Source organism: Clarias gariepinus, chromosome 7 (genome assembly GCF_024256425.1).
Source record: "Clarias gariepinus isolate MV-2021 ecotype Netherlands chromosome 7, CGAR_prim_01v2, whole genome shotgun sequence".
Classification (NCBI taxonomy): domain Eukaryota; kingdom Metazoa; phylum Chordata; class Actinopteri; order Siluriformes; family Clariidae; genus Clarias; species Clarias gariepinus.
In genome coordinates this window covers 17,155,184-17,180,946 of record NC_071106.1, presented here as the reverse complement: position 1 = coordinate 17,180,946, position 25,763 = coordinate 17,155,184, and the positions used below count along the sequence as shown (strand labels likewise).

The 25,763-nt window shown below is 37.3% G+C and overlaps 1 protein-coding gene across 2 annotated transcripts in view; it reads left to right on the top strand.

The window, feature by feature from the left end:
- Positions 1-25,763, top strand: part of mgat4c (mgat4 family member C) — a 168,488-nt gene that overhangs the window by 52,547 nt on the left and 90,178 nt on the right. The window contains exon 3 of one of the 2 annotated variants that reach the window (XM_053500633.1): positions 18,097-18,166. The exons of the other annotated variant lie outside the window; for it this stretch is intronic. The gene's annotated coding sequence lies outside the window, so the exon portion shown is untranslated. The remainder of the gene's footprint in view (positions 1-18,096; positions 18,167-25,763) is intronic. 2 annotated transcript variants of the gene reach the window in all.

Below are 25,763 nucleotides of genomic sequence, written 5' to 3'. Positions count from 1 at the left end.
ATAGGGAACCTTCACAATATTGGATGTAATGTTTTGTGTTGTAATGTTATAGTTGACGATGTATATAGTAAATACACATTTGGGTTCATAAGTCTGAGACCACACTGATGGGGAAATTTTAATATATACAAAGAAAGTAGATATTCATTCATCATTATGAGTTGATTGAGTTAATGTTGAGTTGCAGTTCATTCAGCTTATTGAATGATCTGCATATTGCATATTGTCATTAGCAAAAAAAAATTCATATGTTTTTTTTCTAGATTTCAAAGATATCCATTGTCTTAATCAGATTTTTTCATTATTTATGGGTCCCTGTGAAAATCTAAACGAATTTGTGATACTGACCGTATTAACTGCTATCTACAAAAGGTCAGATTTTTTTTTCATGCCTAATCTCATCTGTTGATGCATGTCCACATGACATGCTGATGGGTTTGATTTAAAATGCATCATACGTTTTTGCAGAAACTCTAAATTTATTTATATTGTAAAATAACAAATATAATTCATGTAATATCTTTTCACAGTTCTTTCTCTTCTTATTTAGATGCATCTTATTATGTTAACCTTTATGTTCTTTGCTTTTATCATGTATAGTATTTCAACTGACAACTGAAATTGTTATCAGGATTATAGGTTGGAATTTTAATGAGCATAGTATATCATTTCCCTTTTTTTTAAGCTCCTCATTGTATGGTACATTTCATTTTGTACAAATTGCCATTGTCTCTTTCCTTTCTTTAATGAAATGTAGGGTGACAGGAACATTCCTTTTTCCAGGCTAGACTGTAGCCCTTGTTCTTGGTTAATGAACACAATTAGTTAGATGGTTGGTGACAGGTTTAGTAGATGCCTGCTGGTAGGTGTGTACACTGTGTGAGGTATTGCACTCTGGCCCCTGCTACAGCATGGTGAGTTCAATCAGCTTAATCACCCTTGTAGTTTTTCATCCATTTCCAATAAGACAGATGCACCATCTAATTTTGTTCTGTATGAATTGTCCACCTGCTTGCTCGGTGCACCACCGCCCTTATTAAGCCAAATCAATGAATACCAGAGAAATGTCTACAGCAACAAATGAAGTGATTATACCCTGTACAAAATGCCCAGGTGGAAGCGTTGCATACTAAGCCAAGAAAAAAAATGAATGAAGTTATGTGTGCCTATGTGTTATATATGTGGCACAAGTGTGCAGTGAACTGGAGTGTAATTGTGTTGCAGTAAAGCACCTGCTGTGCACTCTGTCGATAGCGGTTGGGTGTGATAGAGCAACCATGTGCAGAGGCCACAGATCATCTGACACATGTATATGTTCTCCATCAGAAACCGTGTAAAACAGATGAGACATTAATTACCTAACTATAAAGGGTTATGTGTGTGTGTGTGTGTGTGTGTGTGTGTGTGTGTTTTACTCTTTAAAACATATTCAGTCAAGTCAGTTTGGTAATAAAATTATGCATCTTGTTCCAGTTTTAAAGATAAAATGAATAAAAAAGTAACAAAACATTGCAGCGTGGGTGGTTACAGGAATTTAATCAGCTATTGGATGGTGTGATCCCTAAAATAATTATTGTTCATTAATACCTGACACATGTATTACATTTATATAAGTTATTGACAAAACTACAGATTGTTGTAGAACTTATTTTACAGCTTTACCTTTACCTGTTACAAAGCACTGACACAAATGATTTATTCCAAAAATGCTAAATAAATGCCTCCTCACCATATCAATAATTGTATTGTATTATGAGGAGTTGACACTGTACATTGTTACTATAGTAACAATAACATCAAAATGAGAGCATTGAATCCATAATAGTATTAAATGGAAAGCTAGTGCACTACGGTATGTACAGTACAGTAGGAGGAAGAATCCCTTGTTCCAAACACCAAGTAGTGCCCTTGATCAGGGATAAGAGATGGATTTGGGATTCAGCCATGTGTTAGAACCGTGTAGCCTGTGATAGCAGTGAACTAGACAATGCAGATATTTTAGATGCAATTTGGAATAATTTAGAAGCAAGAAAAAGTGTTGTTTAAGATGACAACATCACAAGATCTTGCTGAAAGTACTTCATTGACTGGTTTTGAATGTTGATTTAGACAGGCAGCTACTTTCCCCCCTTTGCAGTACTGTGGAATTTACCAACCTCATGCTTGCGACCTACAGTTACTGTAATTAACAGATGTTAGAACACCTGTAAAGCAGAGTGATAAATATAGTCGCAGATAAAAAATGTCCCAGTGCTGTTATACTTTATATCCCAATTCATGGTATGCTTCCATTCCAATCAGATTTCTCGGCCGGAACAAACTGTTGTACAATGAATTAAATGAATTAAAATATCTAATGGACAACTTCAATCTAACAATCAATAGCACAATAATATACTAATATCTTTTACTAGGAGAATTAATTCTATGTGCATGTCCCTAGAATAGTTATTTAGAACAATCAATGCATCAGTGTTAACATAATTGTGGTGCTGTTCTGTGCACTGTGTACCAGTGAGAGCTTATTGACTTTCAAAGAGAAATTTTAATGTGCTGTAGGCTACCTCAGCAAGTGTCTTGAATTTCTTGCTCATGTCTTGTATCCCCATTTTGCATTCAGTACAAAAAAAACCTTTAAGAGTTTTGATCTGTTGCATAAGACTATTGAATTGTGGTTGGATTAAATAAATTGGGTTTAACTGGCTGCTATATAGCATGATTTTATCTACAGAAAGCATAGTTATCCCAGTGAGAATAATAAAATAATGTTAAAAAAATGTTTTTGGTCACTGTAAAAGGTTATAATAGATGACACTAAAAAGATGATACTGGTTATGGTCCAAATCAAGGTAGATTAGGACTTTTGGCCTTATTCATTAATTTTTGAATTAAGTGTTGAATTGTGTGTATATGTGACAAATGGCAAATCACCTTTAAATTACCAACCATGTACACAACACAGCTAATTTAATTCTTGTGTTCCCTTTCAAAAGCTACACTCGATGCTGAGTGGAAATGCTATCGGAACATCTTTTTGTGATGTGAAGCATGTGTGTATCAAACACGCCAAATTTTTGGCTTATATAACCTCAGTCAGGTGACGTCATCTGATAAAGTGCACCTGCAGGTTATAAATAGGAGTAAACTGAAAACATTCCTTAGATCTTTTTGTCTTTAGGACTGCATTGTGTTCGCACATGTATGTGCAAGCGAGTTTAAAAATGTTAACTCACCGATATGGGGGAGTTTGTTAGGAGATCCGTACCTTCGCGTGATAGATCTCTTTCGGAGCGCGATCTCCACACCTTTGTTTCGAGCGGCGCATTCCTGGGGTTAAACAGTGCAATCTGGCAGACGGGCACGAGATGGAATTCCCCCTTTCTCTCGCGCTCTCGCCGGATCAGGAAGTTTTCCGTCCACTTCTCAAGCGCACCTCGGTGCTTCTTGTAAATGGACAGGAGAGACCTACTCTTGGAGAGGCACCTGTGGCTAAATCTCATGGGCATCACGGATAAGGATTGTGCCTTTCTCCTTGATGCCCCCATCTCACCTTCCGGCCTGTTTTCGTCGCCACTAGGTTTCGGCGGGCTAGATTATATGAACAAGCCTTCGGGAAATAGGGAGGTAAATAAGAGTTATTCGCCAGAGGCTTTATACCTTTTTTATGTGGTTTAGACCCCGGTTTCTAACTTTGGTTCCCACTCTATCTGCGTTTTGTTATTGCGACACACTAACGACAGACGCTTCCCTCGTGGGTTGGGGTACGGTCTTAGATGGTGTCCAGCCCAAGGGAGCTGGAGAGGCCATCTTCTTGCGTAGCACATCAATTGCCCTGAAATGATGGGTCTATTTTGGCCCTGAAACCCTTCCGCCAGCAGTTGAGAGGCTACCATCTCCTAGTGCAGGTGTACAATTGTACAGTAGTCCCGTAAATATTGCCAGCGCGGACTGTGCTCGTGCCGCTTGAATGAGCTAGCTCACCAGGTTCTGCTTTGGACACAGGACGAGTCTCTGTCCCTCAGGGCGATTTACATTCCAGGGCATATGAAGTTGGAAACTCTGGAACCTTCACGAAAAACCACTAGAAGAACTTATGCCCTCAATGAAGGGTATTTGAAAGTTGGTGCATGACGAAACATGTAGACCCAGTCCAATGCCGGATTGTTTCAGTGCTGGAGTTTTAAAAAAAGTTGTCCTCGGGCTTATGCCCTAGCACCCTCAGATTGTATGTAGCCGCTATTTCGGCTTGTTATGTTCTGACTGATGGGGTTTCTGTGGGAAAGCACTCTTTAGTTGCCCGTTTATTCGTGGACCTAAACGGCGACGGTCCCTTTTTGGGACTTATCGATAATGCTCGAAGGTCTGGCTGACACCCCTTTCAAATCACTAAAGTCAGTGCTTGTCGGGGTTCTGACCCTTAAGATGTTTTTTTTATAATTACTTCTTTCAAGAGAATTGGAGATCTGCAGGCTTTGTCAGTCTACCCATCCTGCCTAAACTTTGTCCCTGGGCTAGTCAAAGCTATTTTGCATCCTCACCCGAACTATCTTCCAGAAGTTCCATTCTTGACCATGCACCCAGTTCTCCTCGAAGCCTTCTGTCCTCCGCCTTTTACAGCTCCGGAGCAGGAGAGGTTTCACTTACTGTGTTCAGTACGTGCTCTTTAGATTTACATTCATTGCACTAGCCAGTGGCGTAAGTCAGAACAGCCTTTTTTATGCCAAGCGCTGTCACATAAGGTGAGAGATGCTATTGCCCTAGCCTACGAACCGTGTGGTCACACTTCTAGGAATCAGGGCTCATTCAACCAGGGGGATTGCCTCATCTATTGCGCTGGCAAGAGGTGTCCCCTTGCAGCAGGTGTGTGATGCGGCAGGTTGGTCCTCTCTGCACACATTTGTCAGATTCTATAGTTTGGATGTTCATGCTACTCACGGTCCTCGAGTCAGCCTTCCAGAGCTAGGTCTGAGACCTCCTTGGCTATTGTGCGCACAAGCAACACAACCTTGGGGGTACAGGCACTTGCAGTACGGCGGCATTGGTATTCTCGTTCACAAAGCGTTTCCACACAGCATCAAGTGTAACTTTTGAAACGGAATGTCTTGGGTTACTTTGCTGTAACCCTGTTCCCTGAAAAAGCGTGAACGAGACGCTCCAATGCCGCACTGCTTGCATGACTGGACGTCCTTTCAGACAAAACTGATCTGAGGAATGTTTCCGGTTCACTCCTATTTATAACCTGCAGGTGCACTTCATCAGGTGACATCACCTGACCGAGGTTATATAAGCCAAAAATTTGGCGTGTTTGATACACATAGATTCACAACCGGCAACACAAAAAGATGTTCCCATAGCCTTTCCACGCAGCATCTCGTTCCCGCTTTTTTAGAGAACAGGGTTACAGCAAAGTAACCCGAGAAAATATTCACAAAAGGTAGAAACTCCACAGAGAGCTGAAAATGTCATCTCTGAAACTGGGAAAAGAGCATATCCTAGGGACAGAATGTAGTAAATCTTCCAGAAATGTAGCTCAGCCATACATCATGTCTTCATACTTTTATAGGGGGTGTTTCTTTTTTCCTAATTGAATAGCTCATATTTGGTTTTATGTATGGTCTCAAGTCATAATTTGTAAGGATAGCACATGTATAACGTTCAGCCATAACATTAAAACAACCATACCAAATTACGTAGGTCACCCTTATACTTATACCTATAACTACCATATCTTTTACTCATCAAGGCATAGACTTTACAAGACCTTGAGAGTTGTACTGTATATAGCACCAAGAATGAAAATTGCTAAGTAGGGCTTTCATTGAATAGACTTTTGTGTCCAGGACTTGCCACAGATGTTTGATCAGACTGAGATCTGGACTATTTGGGAGCCAAGTTATCACCTTGACGTTTGTGTCGTTTCCTTACACTTCTGAGCAATACTTGCACTGTGGCATGACACAATATCCTTCTGAAAAATAACACTAATAATTGGAATACTGTTGCCATTAAAGGATGAAACAATGTTTGGTAGGTGGAACATGTCAAAGTAACAACCAGGATTCAAGCTTTCCCAGGAGAACACTGCCCAGAGTATCACACTGCCTCTGCCAGCTTGCCATAGTGCCATTTCTTACCCCGGATAAGTAAGGCAGAAGCTTTATACATGATGTGGCAGAAAACATGATTTATCAGCCCAGGCCACTTTCTTTCATTGTTCCATGGTCTAGCGCATAGATGTTCATGTGCCCATTGTAGGAGTTTTCATCAGGGGACAGCGATCAGCATGGGCACTCTGAACAGTGTGTGGCTACGCAGCCCTATATACAGCAAGTTGTGATGTGCTGTGTGATCTGACAACCATTAACTTTTTCAGCAACTTGTGCTACAGTAAGTATTTTGTGAGATCCAAATAGGCGGGCTAGCCTCCACACGAACATCAATGAGTCTTAGGTGCCCATTAACATGGTGTCGGTTCATCAGTTGTCCATCTTTGGATCGCTTCTTTGGTAGGTTCTCACCAAGACCTGGCACTTTGGAGATGCTCTAACCTAGACATCAAGTAAAAGCCACCAAAATTTTTTACTTTTCACAAAATTAACTCAGACCCTACGCTTGCCTTTTTTTTTCTTCCCATTTCCCACTGTAAGCTTACTGTACACCTGCTGCCTAATGTACAATACCCCACCCTTGAACAGATGCCACTATACGGAGACATCAATGTTGTTCATTTGTTTTAAATTTATGGCTGATCAGGATATGAAATTGCATCTACTCTTGCCAATAAAACATTCAAAAGGTTAACGTCAATGAGTCTCCTTATGCCTACACTATAGGGTAATTGTTTACAGCTGATTATCACACCTAAATGTAAGCCTTTCCCAAACTATTGCCACAAATGGATGCACATGGTTGTATAGGATGTCTTTCGATGCTGTAACATTACAATTTCTCTTTAGGATCACAAAGGCCAAACTTGTTCCAGCATGACAATCTGTGATGCCAAGTGGAAGCACTTGTTTTTTTTCTTGCACAACGCCTCTGACATCAACCCCTTAGTTCTTCAGTTCTTCAGTTAATCTGCACTCTAGGAAATAGGATTAACAACGTCATTGGTTTATCCAACTGACTTTTTGATTTTGGGTCATTAAAACCAATCTATGTTTTATGGACTAGAACCATGCAAAATCCCAGCAAGCACCCATAAAGTCTATCACTATGTATCCTTCAATTATCAGAGTCAGGCAGGAGTAACTACATGTTATAGTATATTCTCAGCAATCACAGCGGCAGAGTCACATTAAAATCAGTAATTTCATCTGCACTTACACACTATGCATCAGCCAGTCATCTGTGATGCCACACTGAGATGGAGTTAATGTCGTAATCAGACAGCAGCTCTCTGGGGCAGTGGTGATGATGAAAGTGTGTCTTTTTTTTCCTTTTGCCTCCTCCATGCCATGCTGTGGAGGTGCAGTGGCCAGAGTTGGATTAAAGATCATATCGGTGGCAGTGCGGCAAAGGCCGGAATATGAAGCCTTTGCGACAGGAGATCGCAGGAGAAGTGGGTGTTGTTTAAAACAGAGAATGACTGAGAAAGTTCGGTGCCATACAGTGCATACATTTGTAAAAAAACTGATTAAATGGGATGTAACTCAATAAAAAAATTATATGTTCAGACCTAGTAGGGATTTGCCTGAATATGAATACATTATGTGGATTGAACATACTGTATAATATGTTTAGATAGATAAAGAAAGATAGAAATAGAGATAAGAAAATGGTGGTTGCACTAGTTTTTGAATGACAGAAAGCTTCATGTAAAGACTAGAGGTATGCATGACATAACATCCTGCAGAACAATAAAAGAGGCAAGCTGGGAAAAGGATATTATTCACATTTACAGTATGTAGGTGTGAGTGAGATTTGATGCTCATGAGACAAACAGTGACCATGCTGCACATGTTTATGATGTGCTGACAGTGCTGTTATTCCTATTTCTATTTTTTTTTTCTGTTAGGGCCTTGTGGGAGGATTCATATATATACACTACAAGTCAAAAGTCTTGACACACCTTCTAATTTCATGATCTATCCTGACATTTTTTTCTTTCTACACTGTAACACAAAGCTGGAGGCACCGCAAATATGCAATAATCTCCTTTGAAGAGTTGATATTGAGATGTGTCTGCTACTTAGGCTCGGTAAAGCCTTCATAACAGCTCAAACCTGAGTGATCCCAAATGTGTTAATCTGTGATTTTTTACCGCTGGTAACTCTAAATGAACTCCTCCTCTACAGCAGAGGTTAAGTTTCATCATGGTGCTTGCTGGTCTTCCAAATGCACTTGACAGTAGTTTTCATGCAAGAATTACTCTAGAACAACTGACCTTCATGTCTTAAAATAACAACTGACTGTTGTTGTTGTTGTTGTTACTTAATTACATAATTCTATAAAGTATGGGTTATTTCATAGTTTTAAAAAAAGAAGTCGAGTATTGTTCTATAATGTAGAAAATAAACCCAAATTTGTATCCAAACTTTTGACTGGTACTGTAATACAAATTAAAAAAAAAAACCTTCCAGATTTGGCTACACCCACTGTAGATATTGTGTATATATATATGCATAATATATAGAATATGATAAACATAAGTAATACAAAATCTACTATAATCCACATAATGCTGATCCAAAAAGAATGTTATATGTCCACTTTTACTTAATAAAAAACACATATAAATCTATAACAGCCATCCAAGAAGTTTTTACAGAATTCTCCATTCTCACATTTTTGTTCTTAGAATATCCCACACTAATGAGCTGATTTTTCCTTCCAAATTAAACGTACTCTGCTGACAGTACACGTCATAATGCTATTTTTTTGTACTAATTTTCCCCATGGGTTTAGTTTTGATTTCTTTTCACCTGTCAGTAATTATGCATAATTGCCCCTTAATGTAAATGTGTGTGTGAATGGGTATGCAGGGGTTCCCGGCAATGGCCTGGTGTATATCCTCCATATTACTGCCAGAGTCCCCAGCATTATATGATAAAATTGTTATTGGTGATGACTAAATGTTAGATGTTTTGGAGATAAAGTCAGAGAGGCCAGATTGAGGTGGTTTGGACATGTTCAGAGGAGAGATTGTGAATATATCGGTGGAAGGATGCTGAGGTTGGAACTGCCAGACAGGAGGTCTAGAGGAAGACCAAAGAGGAGATTTATGGATGCAGTGAGAGAAGACATGAAGTTAGTTTGTGTGAGAGAAGAGGATGCAGAGAATAGGGGTAGATGGAGGCAGATGATTCGCTGTGGCGACCCCTGAAAGGGAACAGCCGAAAGACAAAGAAGAAGATGTGATAAATAAATGTATTCAAATTTGCAAATTAGGCAAGGCATCATCACTGCAGTAACAGTACATATGTGTGTGAACCTCATAACATTAACGGCAAAGCTGTTTTAGGTGGCCTAACCATAGTATACCATCCTGCCATTAATACAGTAGTGTGCCATTAATAGTGCCTACATTTCTTTCATTCTTAGTATTGATGCTCACATTATGAAAGAGGTCATTTTGTTGAATTTTCGGAGCAGGGTATAACTGAGCAATGTCAAACGTCTGAGAGTAACTGAGAGATGTGAGCCATTAGGGCTTGGTGTGGCCCAGAGGAGGAGGCAAGAGCTAACTGCCATCCATAACCTTTCAGTATCATTGCTTCCCCTCCACTGACCCAACACTAGTGTCACTACTGATCGAGGACACCCTCCACTTAGCCAAGGGGAATAGTGATGGGTGTGTGTGTGTGAGTGAGTGTGTGTGTGGGGGGAAAACAGTGTGTGTGAGTATACTGTGTGTGTGTGTGTGTGTGTGTGTGTGTGTGTGTGTGTGTGTGTGTGTGTGTGTGTTTATTTATTGAAATTGGGATCAGATCTATCAAAACCCATTTCCTGCAGATCGAATAAAAATAAACACAAGGTATTATTTTTATTACTTTTGGGAGCTGCAGTTCATCAGTATTTTGAGATACACTTCTACTATTATCGTAAAATTCGGCTTATAACAAGGTTTTTTTATTCAAATATATATTTCAACATTTACTTCTTATCTCCGATGACTATTTATTTTTTTAAAATGACATCCTACAATTTAATGACTTATCTCAATATTTTGACTTACGATTGCAAACATTGGACCAAAAGCTTAGACCTCTGACATTAGATATTAAGTCAAAAATAATAAGACATAATGCGGCTGTGTTATGCAATTTTATTCAGTCAGTAGAAAATGGAGAAGAAATGACCAAAATATCCCTGTGCGAACACTGTGATGTAAATCAAAACTTTATACTCCTCTTGATCAGCTTCGCTTTTCTGTCTGTTCTTACGATCAAAGCTAGCCATCTGAGATCTTCGATGTGTTTAGAATTTTTTTTTTTTTTTTTTTGCACTAGGCCATACTTTGCAATCTTCTAATTTACTATTATTCAGAGCCCAAGCAGTATGATCTTGTATGTATGGCCAAAACAGAAAGGATTTTCTGTTTTTCAGCACAACCATCAAAAGAGCAAATAAAATGCATGATAGAATTCATTTTCTTTAGATGCAACTCACTGGGTAAAACTGTTCTTGTAAAATATTTAAATAGTGCACCACAATTCAATAAGACTACAATGTAACATAGTATATTAATATACTATATATATCATATATGTGTGTACAGTGCACAGATAAATAATATACAGTATATACTGTAATATAAACACATCTTCTAACACCATGGTCTTTTTTGATTTTTATTCCTTTCCTGGGAGGGTCTTTATGAGAGCCAGTTTCATCATGGTGCTTGAGGGTTTTGCAAATGCACTTAACAATACAGGTTTCACAAGAACTATTCCAGAACAGCTGACCTTTGTGTCTTAAAATAACAACCGACTGTTGTTGTTGTTATTGTTGTTACTTATTTCCCTAATGCCATATGTGTTATTTCATAATAAAACTTTAGTATTGTTCTGTAATGTCACTCTAACTCACTCATTGTCTATACCACTTTATCCTTTATTTATGGTCACAGGGGCCTGGAGTCTATTCCAGGAGACAAGGCAGGGTACACCTTACACACATACACACAAACTACAGGTAACTGGGAACGCCAATTAGCCTAATCTGCAGGTCTTTGGGAGGAAACCCACCAAGCACAGGGAGAACATGCAAACTCCATGCACACAGAGACGGGAATCGAATCTGGCCAGGAATTGAACCCGGACCCTGGAGGTGCAAGACGACAGTGCTAACCACTACACCACCGTGCCGCCCTGTTCTATAATATAGAAAATAAATCCAAACTAGATTCAAATCCTAAAATGTTTAAACTTTAGACAAATACACTATATAGTATATTAATGTACTATATGAATCGGTTTATAACGCACGGTTTAGATTAGAAAAGGAAACTCCAAATACAAAATAAAAGAGGTCTGAGGTATAGAAAAATGCGTTATCCAAGGGCTATTTTAGTAGACAATAACATTAATAGACACTTTGGGGGGCTCTGAAATGTATGTGCTAAAAAAATAAGTGCAATATAGGACACCTTAATTTCATGTATTATAGATAGATAGATAATTTAGAGTACTTTTTAAATAGATTACTTTATTAATTTCAAAGGTAAATTGTATTTTAGAAATGTAATACTTTAGTAACAGGTTTTTCTATATCAAAAAAATTCAAATAAAACAAGTTACTTATTGAAAAATTTATAGATTAATTGATATTTTTTACATGCCGGTGGCACGGTGGCTTAGTGGTTAGCACCTGCAGATTAGGCTAATTGGCGTTGAGTGTGTGTGTGTGTGTGTGTGTGTGTGTGTATAAGTATGCCCTGTGATGGATTGGTACCCTGTTCAGCGTGTACACCGCCTCGTGCTCACCTGGGATAGGCTCCTGTGCCTAATTTTTACCATGTAGTAACCACACATGCACGTTGTGGCTCAGGTCGAATCACCTGATGTAGAGCATGGTCACTGATGTAGGGTGAAGTTAGGCTCAAATGGCTGTTTCTTAGAAACCAAAAGTTAATATAATGTGAAATTTGGTCTTCTTATCTGTAACTGGATATTTGATTGTCCTTAAATTAGACTATTAGTTGAGCATAGGGAGCATAGAAGGTATTTTGCCCAACTATAACATGAGTACATACAGTAAGTACTGTACACTTATCTCTGGTCTCTGTATTGTTCTGTGTAAATTGGCAAGAACTGACAAAAATTTACCAAGAGTGCTTGGACTCTACAGATGGTGGAGTTGTGATTTTACTGTGAATGAGCTATCGTTGCACACTGTATATAGATTAAGTTTATATATCTACCTACAGTATAAAATAAAAAGGCTGAAGAAGATCAAACTAACTGTACAGTAGGAAATGAGGAAATAGTAAGAGCTCTATGTTTATAGACTTTATAAACTTACATTTACCAGATGAAGGTGCATGTAATGTTGCTTGGTGTGTCTGGTAAATGAACAGAGCGCCAAATTTGGTCCTTGTTTGCAAAATAACTGCCTTGAGACCAATATCTTGCCAATAGGCCCCCCATGGATTGGCACCCTGTCCAGGGTGTACCCCGCCTCATGCCCTAAGCCTCCTGGGATAGGCTCCAGGTCCCCGCGACCCTAAATACAGGATAAAGCGGTATAGACGATGAGTGAGTAGTTTCCCCATTCACACCCATTATGACTGTCACTCAGTGATTGATATTCACCCCCTCCCGAATCATAGCTATTTCAGCATTAGACTTCTCTGCTCTAATAGTTAAGCTTCTGATTAGCAATTTTACTACCCCATAATTTGCACTGCATTCACTTGAGTTGGTGTGGGGCTGAGTGCCAAAGACATCTCTATTCAGGGTAGCTCAGAAATGTTAAGAATAAGTGAACACATTAATCCACAAGTTATTGCAATCTTGTAATCCACTTGCTGTGTTAATTGCCTGCTATTTTGTCTGGGAATGAGGCTTATGTGAAAGGTCGTTCAATGGCTCAGAGCAATTGACCAGCAGCAGCAGGGCTGCGAGAAAACGGTGTTAGCTACTGTCATTCTTACTGCGAGGTCAAATCTATCAAAGCTGTGGTCTAACCGTTGTGTGTGATTGTGTGTGGTTGTGTGGGTGTGTATGTGTGTGTAAGCCTCACTAGGCTTATCTTGCTTATAATGGGAGCTGATGACATATACCCATATCTCAGTAAGCTATGTAGGCTTAACCTTTCATGCTTGGGTTTACACTTCTGTCCTTCACAACATTCTTTGTCTTATGCTGCCATCGATACATTATCATGTGTCATGGGACAGGATATTGTCTTAGATGTGTGCATTTCATGCATGGATAGTGTTGTTTCTGAGGAAGAAGAAGGCCATTGCCTGAGTGACCTGAGTGCTAATCAATCATAACTAAGGGATAGCTGATATTGTCTAAACATAATGTAGATGTTCTATTTGCTTTCCAAAAATACACGCAAATAAGTTAAAATAGTGGTTATAGCTATAACTCCATACTGTAGAGCTCTAAACTGCACCATTATGAGGCTAAAATTATTGCCTGTCAAGTGCACATACCATTAAACAGCATATGTTCATAATTTAAGATTATGGTGTTCTATAAGTTTAATAGCCACCTCCATTTTTTTAAAAGATATTTTCCATTTGTGAGCTAATATTAACAGAGAACAAGTGAATATAGTCCTGAGCTTCTCAGATCACTAGAGAGCAAAAGTAGTATTAGTATCCGCCTTCCTGAAGAAAAACTGTGCACCTTTCACCCATCTTTGTTAAATTGAAAAAAGAGACAAGATATAATGTCAGCTTACTGTTGGTCTATTTAATCACTGCTTGAGAAAGTATAAAAACTTACAGCATCTTGCCACATTTTATGATTTAAAAGTTATTTGTATTGTTTAAAAGAGTGTGATGCCTAATGGATTGTGATAGTATATGTACTAGTATATTGTATATGTAGTGTATGTACATTATACTACATAGAGAAGCATCCTTTTTAAATGCTTTGGTGCAACAGAATGCTACTATACACCAATTAGCCATATAGTTTAAACTATTAAATTAGATTTTCTCCCTAATTTAGTCGTGGCCAATTCCTCCCCGTCACTAGGGGGCTCCCACATTAAGGCTAATACTACCACTCAGCCGGGAGGGTGTTTCCTCTTAACCGCGTGACGCCAGCCGACCGCATCTTTTCGAACTGCATGCTCACGCACCGTTAGGGGCGGAGTAACACACATTTGGAGGAAAGCGCTAGCCGCTCCTTCCGCACGCGAAAGCTCACAGACGCCCCTGATTGGCTGTAGAGCCGTGATTAATGTGGGAGCGCCAAGTACCTCTTATTGTAATGTCCCTAGTAATGTTTGGGAATTAAGTAAACAGACAAACAAAATGATGAAATAATGTACAAATTCTGACATTTTCAAATAATAAAATAAATTAAATAAATGTATTCAAATATATGAATAAAAATAAATATCTTTACAAAATAGCAAATCAAAGAACAAGAAACACAAATCTCACTTTTTTCACAACATGAAGCTTTTGAAACAAACATGTAGGTAACATACAGTATGTATGTTTAAACAGTGTAAACTATTTCCAGTATAAGAAATATAAGAGTAGCTTTACTTTCTACACAAGTAAAAGTAAAAAAAAATATGGTGCTTAAGTAAGTTAAACTGCATAAAAAAAATTTTTTCACTTGTAAATGTAAAAATGAAATGTAAATGCAACGGAGTAAATTTAACTTGTTACTACCCACCTTTGATGATAATCCTATGCGGATCTCGGGGACAACAGCAACCTTCTAATTAATACACACACTAACATTCTACAGTACATACAGTATGTTGTATCTGTATCACACTTTACACTGTACATAACTGCAGGGAGGATATTGTTCCTATCTCACTCCCCGTTGTTCAAATTATTTATACAGTAAGTTCATGGTGGGCTGTGGTGCATTGGGTGTTCTGGTGCCTTTCTATCAAGGCCGACATTGATTTTTTTTCCAGCAATTTGTTCTGCATTGGCTTTTCTGTGTGGTCAGACGAGACAGCTGGCGTTGGTCTCTGTGAACATGGGTGAGCCTTGGATGCCCATGATCCTGTCATGAGTTTGGTGGTCTATAGCTGGAGATCAATGTTGATTAGTTCACCTGTCAGTGGTCATAATGTTATAGATGAACGGTGTAAGTATCTCTATGTCTTTAGCTCTGGAGCTGTATTCAGGTTTAAACCTGAAATCCTAAAAGTGAAGTTTCTTTTTCTTTTTTTCTTTTTTTTGTCAGTGTATTTTATTTTTTATGCAGCCTACCACCACAGTATGTCGAAACGCTGAAGAAAAAGGTTAGAAAGTACCAGCACTGACAATATGGTATGTATGAATTCTGGCTCTGACAGTTCCTCAACCTTAGCTACATTACAAAATTTCATAATTTAAACTGTATTTCATTTTTTATATTAAATTTATAAATTGATCTGGTTTCATGTACCAAAACTAATGATTTAATTAGTAGTCATTTAAACTAGAAATTTAACCAACCGTGAGTGTGACCAGGCAGTCACTAATTAAGATGAATGGGTTAATGAATGTTCAAATTAATGAATATCGTCTTTGTTTGTCCTACAAAAAAATAGGTCTGACCAAAATAAATAAATAAATAAATAAATAAATAAATAAATGTAATCAAAATGTTAAAACATACAGTAGTCAAGCCCAATTGTGATTTTGAATTGTGAAGCGAACTTAAAGTAGACAGACAGCACACACTGTGTGCACGGGTGTGAGACCTAAAAGCAAATGGAGCTCATAATGTCCAGAGCGTGTTTGGAAGCGCAGCTAATGAGCAAGCCCATTAGGCATTAATAGTGTTTTAAAGACTTGCGGAGAGGCGAGGAAAGCACAGACGAGTGTTGGTTATTTGGTACAGGAAGCAGCTATGACTGTTAGGTAATGTTTGATGAAGCCATGGAATAGTGTGAACACTTCAAATAGCCTCATGAGAAAACTGACAATGTCAGATTACCAGTGTATCCTTAGATTTCATCCACATACTTTTAATTTTCTTTTGTTGAATAGTGATTGCTCAGGCTATAAACAACCCTGCTTTTCTGGACGCTGGCTCTTCACACTCTAACCACCTGACACTGCTTTTAAGAACAGACTGTCAAGCGTATGATTCACAACCTGATGGGTGTTAAAATCGTTACAGAAATCCGGTTTTATTTTCTGTGAACAGATCCTGATCAGAGATCATCACGCATGTTATTTTTTAGGGAGATAACTAGACGGAGATTAGCAGTAGCAAGCTCAAACCAGATACGTGATTTTAGGACCTTTTATTATCTTAAACTGCAAGTACTTAAACCTGTTTTCCCGTCTCCAAGCGTACCTGATTCATAAGTTTATCTTATTTATCATTTATCACAATTTGTCAGAGAATTTATCTATTAGCTAATTACAGAGCCGGAAAGTAACAGACTATTGTGCACGTAGTCTCATTATAGTAACTAAGTTGGTTAACTGTAGCTGTATTTTGTATCCAAATTTAATTAAAGTACTTGAGTTTTTTTTCCAAGTATAATAGTGTTCATTACATTTACTTTTGATCTACAGAGTTAAAAAATTATCATTTAAGTCTTAAAGACTGAAGGAGAATCAAGAGTTGTAATACATCTTGCTTCTTTTGAAAAAAAAAAAAACTTATTTTATTCAAAACTACCAGATCGTGTACTTTCACTTGACTAATTTTAATGATCACTTCTACTCAAGAAAATTATTCCTGGAGTAGTAGTAGTAGTAGTAGTACCTTTGACTCAGTGTCAGTTTTTATACTCTTTGTATCACTGGGTAATTAAGAACCAAAGAATTAAAGTGGGTAATGGGCATTGGTTCTTCAGTGGCGGGCTTCTCATCTGGCATGTGGATGGTTTGACTTCCAGCCTTTGTTCCACACATTTAAAGATGCTGGGCATCTTTAGGGCCGTTCCAAAGCTCGGATAAAAAGACGGGGGTTGCATTAGGAAGGGTATACCATGTAAAAACCTGTGCCAAAACCTAAATGTGCGGACCTGCTGAGGCGTCTCCCAGTGGGAGCAGCTGAAAGAGCAACAGCAACTGAGTTAAAGTGTGTTCGAGCAAGGAAAAATATTAAAATGTGCAGAACTGCGGATACACCAGGGCCAGGGTTGGGATCCTGTGCCTTATAGCCTAGATGACTGGAGGTTCTGTTTTTAGCAAGTGAAGAGGAGGGTTAAGGTTATAAACTCTTCTCTGTCATTCATAGGAGCAGAACATTAAGAAAAAGACAAGGTTTCCAGTGCATAGACCTTACTCTGACATTTCACTAACCTCTAAGAATGCTGGGAAATGACTAAAGGGGGGGACGCAGATGGAAGGGATGTTTGAAAGCAGCATCCTCTTTGCTGTCTTGAATGAGACAATGGATTTTAGGGCAGGTAGATATTCTAGTTTGGCTCTGAGTAAAAAGGCATTTGATAACCCTCTTTCTACCTCTTTCTTATTTAAGGACCGTTTGTGCATTGTCACAGTTTGCTGGTGGTTATCACTTGATTTTGTTCAGTGTTAACGACTATGACTTTTCTATTGTGCAATAATTGACCAAGTAAAATAAATAAATAAATAAATAAACCCCTAAAATAAAACCTTTTGGAAACGAGGTCATCTAGACTTATCCTTTGATCTGCTCTGTCCTCTGCTCAGAAGCTGCAGCATGAAGAGGAATTTATCATAGCAACTGGCTTTGAATGAACAAAATCACAAACAAACGAAAGGAGAAATCGATCGCAAGTGTCTCTCAGAATGATGAACTGGCACTTCTGTCAAAAATCAATGGCTTTTCTATCTCCCCAGGACCTCGGGTGCATTCATGACTCGGTTCAGCCTCATGCGAGCTCTCTTTCTCATTCTCACCCTCTCGCTCACCCCCTTTCTCTCTTTCTTTCTGTCAGTGTCTCTCTCTCTTCACAGTGTAAAATTTAACCACAGTGTTTTTCTTTTTCTCTTTTTTTGTTCTCTCCCTGCAGTCTTGAAAATGGCATTTTGATGTGTGGCGAAAGCCTCAACCAATAATGGCCCATACGATAAGCAATATAAGTAAGTGCAGTTGGATGTATTTACAGTCGTATCGACATCCTCCTCCTTTTATCTGTCCTGCTCTTTGTGCTCTTGTGCTTATTGGCTGCATGTCTTAAAACCTGTATCGACCCGCTATGCTTTTAGACTTTGCAGGACGCTCTTGATTAACAGAAGCATAAAACAGATACAAGACGTTCACACAATAAATGCTTAGATCTTCACACTTTGCTTTTGTCATCTCTTACATAAACCTTTACAGCAATAGACACCCGGTTTACTGTTACATGAAAGTGTGATTGACTTTGGGGTTAATTATGGATGAATTTATTTGTTCAGTTACTTTGTAATGGTGTTCAGATTGGTTTGCCTGCAAAAAAAGTGAAAAAAAAAGAAACATGTCTTTAGGTATGTTAACCACTGCACTTTATTTTCGCAAGGAAATTTAGCTACTGTAGATTGTAAATTGTAGCTATGTGGCATATGGCTTAGTTAGTTTACTTTTCCTTGTGTGTGTGTGTGTGTGTGTGTGTGTGTGTGTGTGTGTGTGTGTGTGTGTCTACATGTGTGTCAATTTGAAATTGACAAAGAAGCATGCTTGGAAAGACATAGAGAGAAAATTATGTGTGCACTGTGTGTGTGTGTGTGTGTGTGTGTGTGTGTGTGTGTGTGTGTGTGTCAGTCACAGTGGCTAGTCTGTCTATGATGTGAGATGTTGGGAAATCTCTGACAGCTTGAGGAAGCTCCTTCAGCCTCCTCAGTGGGAGAGAAAGCTGTCACACACACATGCATACACCACCACACGGATTCACATGCCCATCAAAAACACAGAGGGGAAAAGTAAGACAGATAAAGTTATTGGAGGGGGAGAAAACAAATAACAGTGTTACAATGTGAAAATGGTGCTATATGGTGATATGCTGTATACAATGGCTGGATCATTGAAAAACTATTGTTTAGGCGTCCAGGGACAGGTCTGAAAACATGAAAGTGATATCTGCCTGAGGAGGTGTTACTAAGTACTGGTTATGTACTGTAGGGTGCCTAAACTTTTGCACAGTGCCACAATAATGTTTTTATTTTTTATCTTTGTTCATTTTATGACATAAAAAGTAACTATGCATCAATGTTTGTGGAAAATATTGTGCATTTTCTCCATTTCCATGGGAGACATCTTTTCAATAAAAAAATCACCAAAATCTGTTATTTATCAAGGTGTGCCTAAACTTTTTCATAAGACTGTATATTAAGGCACTTTTTCAAATTGTGTATGACATGTTATTTAATTCATTATAAGTAAACATAGTCAGTAAAGGTGTTGTAGGTATCATATCACAACACTATTTAATTTTTTAATCTGGTTGGTCAGAAGATTATTTTTGTATAATAGTGCATGTACTGTAGTTTCATATGTAACATGAATGTTAAAAAACGAATGCAGTGTAATTTAATGTATTATTATTATTATTATTATTATTATTATTATTATTATTATTATGTTGTTGTTGTCATTGTTGTTGTTTTTTAAGGACTGGCTCCAGTGACATTAGTCCATTGTTTATTTCTCTTGTACTAACAGCATAAGCACAATCACATGGCACCATAAGTGGAGGAAGGAAATGTCTTACTTTGTGTGTGTGTATATATAAATATATATATATATATATGTATATATATATATATATATATATATATATATATATATATATATATATGTATGTATTTATTTATTTATTTATTTATTTATTTATTTATTTTTTGGCATTACCTGTCCCCACCTTCTTCTTTGTCTCTTATGCCAAAACTAACAGACTTAAGCAGAAAGGTGTGGAAAATCTATACGTTTGGAGGCAGATGCCACCAGATGTGTAAAGATCTTAGACATGTTTACTGCATGGGCTGCTGCAGTAGCCTCTACTTCATTGGAGGTGCCAAATGAGGTGCAGCATCATCAGGTAGAGCCACGGAGAACAACGTTTACTGTAATCGATGAAGAGGTCCAGAGTGGCAGGCAGAATGAGAAGGAGCAGGAGGAGATGGTAGTTGAATCAGTAAGGAGTAGCTTTACCATAACAGGGACTTGCAGGGAAGAAAGAGGGAGGTAGTCTTTCCTAGTGTGTGTATGAGGGGGCATTCATGTGGGTGTGTTTTAAATGGCAGTGTATCACAAAAAAATGGAAAAAGATTTTTTTTCTTCTGTAATTTAATTTAAACAATGGAGCCTCAAGCCTTTTTTTTGTTTTAATTTGAAAGATCATGGCTCACAGCTCATGAAAATACAGTAACAAATCCAGTTTTCAATATATTGATAAAAATTTCCACAATTCCACAAAAATAACTTACAGTACAGAAGGTATCAAGTGCAGAAAAGAACATAATATTTTTTAGAAGTTGGGCATTTCTAAATTGCAAATTCTCTTTTTTTAATTGATCTAATGAATTATTTTAATATTTAAGATACTGGAATATTGATTTTCATGAGCTATAACTTACTATCATTGAAATTGAAACAAACAAAAAGGCTTGAGACATTTTAATTTATTTGTACTAAATCTAGAATATGTGTTTCCCTTTTTAAATTAAATTCCTAATTTAAATTCTGTTAAATCCCCTTATCTATCCACAGTATTTCTCAAGGTTCACTGTATGTGGGTGTAAGACTAGACTGATTCTGGAATCCAGACCGCAAATGCCAGGGCTAATTTTCTGGCCCAGTACAACCCCGTTTAACAGTCACTAGTGTGGTGAAGTTTTGAAATCTCTATTGTAAGCACTCTTTTGGTCTTGATACTCGGCTTGCCCCAAATGAAACAAAAGCTTTACAGTATATGGCAGACAATCCACATGATCTAAATCTAACATGTTACTTGTCACATATATACATATAATATATAGTATATTTTATACGATATATAGTATGTCTGTACATAAAAGATATGTGCAAAAAATTATTCAGACGTAAGATAAGTAATTGAACACATCAAGATGGTTTTTGGAATTTTTGGCTGTCTGTTTGTCTGTTTGTTCGTGCACGCATCACGCAAAAACTACTGAACTAATCTTAATTTCGTTTTCACGGATGTATTTGGCCGAGCTTGAGGTAATATACTGTATAGGCTTTGTTTCATTGCAATCGGCCCACGGGAAGAGAAGATTTAAATGGAAACTTAAATGGAAAAAAAATACCACAGGTGGCGCTGAACGTATTCTAAACTTATAACTGATACAGGTAAGAAAGCATAAAAAATCAACCTTAAAAGCAATCATTAAATGTCAAAATTTATCAGATGGCACTGTATATTTTTTTATATGCACTTATGAGTGTGCAATTAAAATCGAATTAATACACTTCTCTGATAAAAAAGTAACAGATGATGTAGTATAAAAGCAGTAAAACATATTGAAGAATAATGAAAACTTATTGTATATTACCTGGACAAAAAAAAAAAAAACGTATACACTGTAATATTTAGCTTGGCCGCCTTTAGCTTTGATTACAGTGCACAATGTTGTAGGTAATTCATATGCAAAAATAGTTCCTCATGCTCCTAGAACCGCTCTTTCACAAATGATGTGATATCCGGGTCATGCAGTACATTCCAGACTTTTTTTTCGACATAAAGTTGCTAATCCTAGACCTGACCAACTAAAGCAACTTTTCTCATTAACAAATGGTTTTTATTTGGCCATACAGAGGTTTTACTACTGATACTGTGAGTTCTTCTCATGTTGCACATGTAGAAAGAGATTCAGCCAATAATTATGAGCTTATGAGCAAAAAATAATGAGCTGTCTAAAACTTTTTTTTCTCAGGCTGTGTACATTATATTAAAAGACTTAATAGTTTTAATGCTCATTATAGTTACGATATAGTTACTGATTGGAGACAATTTAGAGTATGCTCTTTATTTTATGCAGGTAAAATCCAGAGATTACATACTTATATTACATACTGTAATACAACCTGTAATGTCAAATCAGGCTTTTAACCAGGCTTTTTTCCCAACAGAGAATAATTACTGCAATGAATGCTTTACATTTTTGAAGCTATGTTTAATTCCCTGCTTCAAATGGAAAAAGATTAAAAAAAAAAAAAAAATAGCTTAAGGGAAATGTAAACCAGGAGCTCATAATAGTTGCAGACTTGTGATTTGAGGCTTAAACCTTCCTATTTCACAGTTGGGGGTAGAGATGAAGATGTTGCCCTCCCCACACATTCAGTAAAATATCAATATGGATTTACAAGTCTCATTACAGCAGGGGCCTCAGATAATTAAAACCGTGATCAGTAAGCAGTGTAAAAACAGATCGAGGGAAGATGCAGCTGTAAACTGACTGGTGCAGTTTTATTAAACAAAGACAGTTAATTAGGTCAGGATCGTTAGCTGTTGAAGGCAGTCCCTTCTTGTTGGCAAGTACAGGCTCCTGCACGGAAGGCAAGGCGGAATGTGTTTGCTTCATTTACAGTTTTGTTCAAATCATTAGAGTAATTGGCTTTAAAAAACCTGGCTTACTGTTTGAAATGTTTAGGGAAATGTCCAAGCAGTTTTCAGCAAGATAACAAGTTCACAATTTTTGTATACTACCGTATGCTCTTTGCATACTGTACCTGCCTTAAGAAAACTAAACCCAACACATCGTTTAAAGATTTTTCATACTGTGCCTTTGATACTGTGGCTCCATATACAGTACACACAATTGTTCACAATAAAGCTCTCAGACCCTGCCTAAAGAAAACAATTACCAGCTATACAAGACATAATTTGCTTTTAAATAAGGATGTTTGCAATCATTTAAAGATATGAGGTAAGATAAAAAGGCATGACTATGAGGGTCACAACCATTTCGTGCTTGTGTATTTCAGGTCACGCATCCTTTTAGATGAATATGATCCTAATGAAACACCTGTTCCAATTCATCAAGCCCTACATTCAGTAATTACTGACTTCGTTATTGCATGAATTTAACGTGTGAAAAGTGTGTCTTATTTTAGGCTAAACGTTGGTAAAGCATCAAAGGTTACAGAGATTTTTTTTAAAAAGAGAGCATTCAAAAGGAGAGAGTTTTTAAACATTATGACTGATGAAACAATTTTGTAAACATTTGTCTAGCAACATCATGCACTGTTTTTCTTTTTTTTTTATTATATTAAAAAAATAATTTGCACATTGAAAACCTCACACAGCTTTTTTATCTTCAGGTTAATGTGTTCTGTGTTTTTAGCTGCAGGAATGTTTTCTCCTTGTACTGTCTATAATTTTGCAAATAATAAAATATGTACAGTACTGTATATATTTACAATATATACATTTCCAAATGTACTTCAGCCAAACTGAAAGAACACTTAATATTTAGGTGTTCAGGCCATGCTGTTTATCTCTATTAATCATTTTATTCTGGACATACAGTCAAGTCAGTCAAGTCACGTAGACCTTTATTATAATGTATAGTATACTGTAAAGTGAAATTACTTAAATTTTTTTCCTGTTGAGGATGGAGAATTGGAGCAGTAACATAATTAAACCATTTTAGTCACATACACATTACTGCACAGTAAAATTCTTTCTATGCATATTGCAGCTTGTAAGCTGGGGTCAGAGTGTGGGGTCAGCCATGTTTCAGCATCCCTGGAGCAGAGAGGGCTAAAGACCTTGTTCAAAGAGCCATACTAGTAGCCTGATGGAATTGGAGCTTGAACCGCCAACCTTTTGATCAGGAACTCAGAGCCTTAATCCACTGAGCTACTGAAACTAAGCCTTAATTAAAATCCAAACACTAAATATAGTGCTGTACAGCTGGTAAGCTCACAGATTTTTGGAAACTTTTGTTTCGTCAGCATTATGGAATAACGATGTTTGTATTTACCCTTTGCGTTTAATGTCATTTTAATGGCCATCAGTATCATGTGATTTTATATGCTATATACACTATTTATGATTCATGTATCCATATATTTAAATTAAGGGCAGGATTTCCACTCAAGAAAATTTTGTAAGAGGAGCAAAAATAAATAATAATTGTAACTAAGGGTAGAATTTTTTTTATTATGTTCAATTCATTAAACAGAACGTTTACACATTTCATTTATTTTAGCACATTTGACACAATAAAAAAGCTACATAATAATAGTGCCAAATAATATATAATTATAATTAAATGCTAATTAAATGCGTTTTTTAAGTGTACCAGATTTGAGAAAAACTGTCACCTCAAGTAGTCTACATTTAAGCTTATGTGTGAAGAAGAGCACAAAAATAATATGCACGCTAGATGAGGCCTCTGACCGTAGAACATGGGGTTATCTATGCCTCACTGACGGATTTCTTTCTTTCGTTTTTTTTTTTTTTTTACTGCACTGACCAATGTTAACCCCCACAGGCACTTCTGCAAAAGCTTACTTTGCTTCAGCTCTATTAAGCAGCAACATATGCTGTGTACTTTTCTCATAATGCCTGTGTGCGCTTCCTCTTCATGGGATCAGGCTGGGTGTTAAATGAATTCCAGCTGGGGACGATAGATGGATGCTGATTTAAATGTGTGATATTAGATGTTAAAGAATGCAGGATGCGTATAGAGACTGATGGATGACAGATAGTGTGACAACACTTGCATCAGTCCTGGTTGAAAGAAGCAGGTGACATACTGTCATCTCAATTATTATAATTATGTATATGCTGTGTTTGAAGACACAGTACTGGAAAATTTCAATATTGTTACATCATGGCACAGAATGTATTTTGTGCAATATCCTATAACCTTCACACAGTAGTTCACCTGTGACCTCTGATGTTCTATAGAGTAATGGGCTTATATAATACTATCAGTCAAAATATAGGGTCATTCAGACATTTCCTTGGTTTTGACAGAAAAGCATTATTTTCAGTTAAAATAACATTTAATTGATCACAAATACAGTCTATACATTGTTAATGTTGTAACTGACTTATACCTGTCAACTCATTATGTTAATGTAATATCTACACAGACACAAAAACGGTTATTCTCAGCACCCATCATTCCTGTGTTTCATTAATTCATTGTGATATCTAATCCAGGTTTATCATCTTACCATCTTACCACATTATCATCTTAAAACTGATCATTAGAAAATCATTTCACAATTATATTAGTACAATTGAAAACCACTGTACTGATTAGAAAAGCAATAAAATTGGCCTACTTTAGATTAGACGAGTGTCTGGGGCATCAGCATTTGTGGGTATAGACTTAGAATGGCCAGAAGGAAAGGGAAAAAAACTCTCTTTTGCAACTCTTCTTCAGCCTATTCTAGTTCTAAGAAAAGAAAGCTATTCAATGTAAAAAAAATTGGCAAGAAAATGAAGATTTCATACAATGGTGTGTATTATTCTCTTCAAAGAAATAGAAGTGTGAGGCCATGGTGCACAGCTGAGCAAAAGGACAAGTGCATCACAATCTCTAGCTTGAGGAACAGATGTCTCACAGGTCCTCAACTGGCAGCTTTATTGAGTGGTACCTGCAAAACTCTAGACAAGACGTCAACAATTAAGGGGTAATCTAGGCAGTTGCAAAGAAAAGCGTGGGCCAGTATAAGATGGGATTGACATTAGACAGAGAAAGGCTAGGAAGAAAAGTAAGA